Source organism: Fukomys damarensis, unplaced genomic scaffold (assembly GCF_012274545.1).
Source record: "Fukomys damarensis isolate Sample0158 unplaced genomic scaffold, DMR_v1.0_HiC HiC_scaffold_38, whole genome shotgun sequence".
Classification (NCBI taxonomy): Eukaryota; Metazoa; Chordata; class Mammalia; order Rodentia; family Bathyergidae; genus Fukomys; species Fukomys damarensis.
Genome location: NW_022900950.1, coordinates 70,207,933 through 70,213,290, shown reverse-complemented (window position 1 = coordinate 70,213,290; position 5,358 = coordinate 70,207,933). Strand labels below are relative to the sequence as shown.

The 5,358-nt window shown below is 39.0% G+C and overlaps 1 long non-coding RNA gene across 3 annotated transcripts in view; it reads right to left on the bottom strand.

Annotated features, from left to right (window-relative positions):
• Nucleotides 1-4,921, bottom strand: part of LOC104873287 — a 15,635-nt gene extending 10,714 nt beyond the window's left edge. The window contains exons 1-4 of one of the 3 annotated variants that reach the window (XR_783423.3): nt 4,532-4,921; nt 2,637-2,798; nt 2,233-2,404; nt 1,209-1,313 (exon numbers count right to left, since the gene is read on the bottom strand). This is a non-coding gene — a long non-coding RNA (uncharacterized LOC104873287). The remainder of the gene's footprint in view (nt 1-1,208; nt 1,314-2,232; nt 2,405-2,636; nt 2,799-4,531) is intronic. The other 2 variants (XR_783424.3, XR_783422.3) reach the window with 2 other exon arrangements.
• Nucleotides 4,922-5,358: the final 437 nt, after the last annotated feature.

Genomic DNA, 5,358 nt, shown 5'->3' with positions numbered 1-5,358 from the left:
CACAGCTCTGGAGACATGTAGTCTCCCTCAAAAGTTTTGTAAATGAAAAGAACCATTGTTAGCTTTGCTGACCAAACATGCCCCCTTCCCCTTGGCTAGAATAGATAACTAAATAGATCTTAAAGGAACCCTCCCCTAAGAAAAGAACTGAATCAGGGTTGAAACTCAACTGCCTCAACACCATGTTGTGAATATCAGCAATGTGAACTGTGAAAATGCAATGTAACCAATTGAATGTGATCAAGGCTGTAAAACCCTATAAAAGAAGGAGCTGGAACCCAGTGAGGGATCGATCAGGGCACTGCCATTAGGTGTCATCGATCCCTATTGATGGAGTAAACTTTTGTTATTTTACTTCCATTCTGCTGCCTCTCTGTGTCACTTGCCAATTCCTTCCATAACAAAGGGAGATAAAAAAACACTTATCAGGAGGATACTCTATGCATTATTTGGTGATCTCTGTCCTAACTGCTCTTGTCTTCACAAAGCATTAATACTTTTTCCTCCTTCCTTGGACACAAAATGGTTTCAATAATTTTCTTTGTTCGTTAAATTTATATTAGTAATTTAAATACCAGCCACCTTTTTTTTTCCCCACTTGCAAGGCAGGTGGTGGAACCACTGAGCTAAATCCCTGGCCCTGATTTTTAAAAAAGTTCTATAAAAAAGGTGAGTAAGAGCCTTTGTTTTAAATTCCATTGTTTTGTTTGCTTGTTTGTTTTTTTCTTTTTGGTACCAGGGATTAAACTCAGGACTACACTCAGGACCCTGAGCTTGCAAGGCAGGCGGCAGAACCACTGAGCTAAATCCCATGCCCTTAAATTCTGTTTCTAAGGTTCCCCAAGTACAGTTTAAATGTACTCTGACTTTTACCTAGGAAAATCATGACTACAAAGCTTAACTTCAAAGATCCTGCTAACAAAATGAAACTACAATGGAATGCCTTATTTTTTCTATTACTGAAATTAAGTACAAATAATAAAACCCTTCACATTTTATATCCCTCTGAAATATAGCACCCCAATTATATAGCACCCCAATGTATAACACTAATATCTCCATCAAAATAATCTGAACTTTATTCACCAACAACAAATATCTAAGATTAATAAAAATTCCTCTTATAAATTATAACCAAGACAAGACCAAAACACTAACAAATGATGTTTCAGAAGGGAATCTTGTAATCAAGTAACTGTTTAACATACGTGATGGAGAGTCTCTAAATCAGGAGTAAACACTGGTTCCTTTAGAGCTTTCTATGAGTACTTCTTCATCCTCTTCTTGCTCTGTTTGTTCTACAGTGTTGGTAACTGTCAAAATGAAAAGTAATCAATTAGAGTTCTGGCTTCAAGTTTAATACTACCAGCTTCTATTCTGACATAATAGTCAAGTGGCTGACCAATATACTACAATAATTTTTAATAGGCATATGAATTTAGACAAAAACTAAACAGCAGAAATTACTAGTAAATTGAAATATTTAAAATTTTGTATGCTAACATATAGTGTGTAAATAAAATTTTTATTTACAAACCTGATGAAGCCCAGAACTTGGAGGCAAGGAAGTTGAGACAGGAGGGATCACATGTTGGAGCCCAGTGTGGGTGACTTAACAATTTTAGTGAGATCTTATCTCAAAAATAAAAAGTAAGGGGAAAAAAAAGAGGAGCTCGGGATTTAGTTTTATGTGAAGGCACTGGGTTCATTCCTCAGTGCCAAGAAGAAAAACATTAAATATCCATGTCCAGATTCTACAACCTTAAAGATTCAGATACATCATCTTCCAAACTGATTTTTCGGAAGTTATAGTTTGTAAGGTGTGTATGTTAAGGGCTCAGATGTGTAAAACCAATTATTCCCCAATTCCGAAGCTTCCAATTTGGCACGTGTAACAATTATTTTCATCCCATTTATTTAGAAAATGACAGATGATGCCATTCCTTGAGAGCTTCCAGTGACTTTAATATTGTTTGTACTTTCATATTTTAGACAATCTTGTGGATTGTAATTACTGATCACATTTTCACACTGGGAATTATAGCCATTCTAGAAAGCTGAGACTACTCAAAACCTTGTTAATTATTATTAATTAAATACTTTAATTACCCAAGAAGCCCAAAATTCTTAAGAATTTATAAATTGAAAATAAGTTATTTGCAAAATCACCCGAGGATGGAATACCCCTTGACACTTTATAGAAAGACAGGAAGTATGCGACACAATTTTAACCTGATGTGGAATAGGTCATCACAATGTCACCCACACGAGCATAGACTTCAGTAAAAGTCGTATCTTCAGTTTACGGATGTGGTTTTGAAGATGAAAGCTCAGCCCAGTCATAACCAAGTTCAAGCTTGGATTATTGTACTTCTCTGTGATGGTAACCTCTGCCTTGACTCATCTAAGAAATGGCATGACATTTAAATGCTATATTAGGTATAGTGGTCGTAATCCATAACTATATGCTATGAAAAGTAAGGCATTACATATAATACTAAATTTTTATACTTTTGCAGGTATACACTGCCAAGCCAACTGGGCATAAAATTTTTAAATGAAATAAATTTATATTTCTAATGAAGACTATCAAAAATAAGTTTGGCTGAATGAAATATAAATTATTATTCATTCACCAACTGAGAGCAAGTTCTTTTTCTCATCCGATTTATTCTTGGGCACTCTGGTTTCTTTTTCAAAGGTGAGGTTGCAGTCTTCTGAGTAGCAGGCTGAATGAAATGTGCAAACAGCTCTGTCTGCTTTCATAAATATCCAAATCTATTTGTTTGATCAGTTTGCTGCAAAAAATGTAAGACACATTTCATCAAAGCTTCAGAAATCAATTTTAACATGTTTCCACATGATGAAGTTAGCAATTCTGTAAAACGTAATAAAATGGCTGTCTCAAAAGCACTTTGTCAAATAAGACACCAAACACACAAGTCTACAGTGCATGATTCCACTTATGGTATACGAAATGCTCGCTAGAGACAGAAAGCAGATCAGAAGTAGCAAGGGGGTTGGGGCAGAAATGATGACAGAGGCAGGAGCAGACTTTTGAGAAGATAAAAGCTATTGTAGTAGTGTTTAAAAGACTACATATACCTGTCAAAACCCAGTAAACTCTAAACTTAAAATTATTTTATGTAAAATATTTCTCAGCATAATTGACAAAAGAAAATTCTTACACATTCAAAGAAATTATGCAATTAATGTGAATTTGTTTAGAAGTACAGGGAAAAATGCACTGGTCATTATCAGTAAGAATGATGCCCAATTTTAGAAAGGCATCAGGCTTAAACTGTTTTTAAGTTAGTGAAATGTTCCACAGTTCAATGTATTTTCCTTTCATATCTGCCCCCTAAACATTGATGTGATTGTTTCCCATTATCACACCCAGAGAATGGGAGAATTTCAACCAGAAAATACTTGGAAACAAACTTTCAAGAAGTAATGAAATCTAGAGCCTTTAGCCAACAGACTTTTTTATAGACATGACGATCACTTGGTGAAACAAAAGACGAGACCAGAAAAGTTCAATAAACAGAAAAAGCAGTAAGCACTGCTGCCTATAAATGTTCAGAATGTCAGTTCTCGAGAACTACAAAGGGATATTTTACTTAGCAAACACTGGAGGTTATAAGAGCTATCCGTTAAAGAAAAACAATTTTGAAAAATCACACTACTATAAAAATGAAGGTCCAATTTTTCTATCAGCAAGGCACACAGTGTTTCAATGGGTCACAAATGACAGTCACAAATCTAGACAGGCATAGTGGCACATACCTATTATCCCAGCACTCTAGAAGCCTAAGACAGGAGACTTACAAGTTAAAACTCCAGCCTGAGCAATTTAGAAAAAATTTTAAAAAGGATTGGGGATGTAGCTCAGTGTAAAGTCTCTGGATTCATTCCCCAGTACACATCTGCACAACAAGCCGTCAACATACTCCTCCCTCTAATGTCCTACAGATGACAAGCCTTAGTAGTTGCTTTTCATTTTATAAACTGTTTTAGAACTACTGTACTGAGATACATTATGTGTATGTCCATATTTAGCACAAATCTGTATATAATAAAAGTCCTCATACGGCTAGGTGTTAGGGCTGAAAAAGACTATTCAATTATCGTAATTATGGTTTGAGATAAAAATATTTAACTAGAAGCTTTTCTAGAGTATTCAAAATCTCAAATCATTGTTGCTAACTAGGGGTGGGGGGGCACTTTGTTCCTTGAGGGACTAAGGTTTAAATGAAAGTGGCTGAGGCAGGAGGATCCCAAGTTTGAGGTCAGCCTGCCCTACAGATGGGGAGGGGTAGAGAGGCGGGAGGAGGAGGGGATGGGATACTATTCGGTCTGCAGGCCCTGAGTTTAATTCCCAGTACGGGAGGGAGGAAGAGAGGAAGGAAGGAATTAAAAAAGAAAGGCTGCTCACTTCAGCAGTCAGCTGGGCGGGGCGCCCCAGGTATGCGCATGCGCTCTCTTCCCGCCCGCTCGCGCCCCCAGCGCCCTCTTCCTCCTCAACACCTACCTCTGGCAGCGCGCGGGGGTGGAAGGCGCTCCGGGAAGGTCCTCGGCGGCGGAACCGAGGTTCCGTCTGCGTCCCCCGATGGCAGCCATGGGAGAGGCGACCAAGACCCGGGGGCCCACGGAGCGAGAGGCTCCTCAGGTTCCGCCTCCTGCGGCTCCGAAGGGGCTTCGGGTCCTCGTCCTCCTCGCCGGGCTCGGTTCAGTCTGTTTACCTCAAGGAAGGAAACAGCGACGCCGAGGGGCGGGGCCGGCCGGGTCGCTAAGGTCAGAGAAGGGGCGGGGCTTGGGTCGCTAAGGCCAGGGGGCGGAGCCACCGGGTCATTTTGGTCAGGGAGGTCCGGCCAGTTGGAGGGGAGCAGGTGGCTGGAAGGAGAAAGGGAAGCAGAGACAGGCGGGGAACTCACTTCCCTCCCTCTCTCACTATCGCCAGATTTAGGAACAAGTGCCTACTGTTAAAATATTTTTAAAAAATTACTTTTATTAAAATATGTTTTTAGAACAAGATTACATTCATTGTGGGGAAACAGTACATGCATAAAACACATCTCAATTCTCTTTTTTTCTCCCCTTTCCCCACCACCCTCAAGTTAAAACTATACTGATCTTAACCGAGAAAAATGGCCATCAGAGATAAATACGATGATGGTAGAGGACATGCTGTTTGCCCTGCATTACTTTTATTAAAATATGTTTTTAGAACAAGATTACATTCATTGTGGGGAAACAGTACATGCATAAAACACATCTCAATTCTCTTTTTTTCTCCCCTTTCCCCACCACCCTCAAGTTAAAACTATACTGATCTTAACCGAGAAAAATGGCCATCAG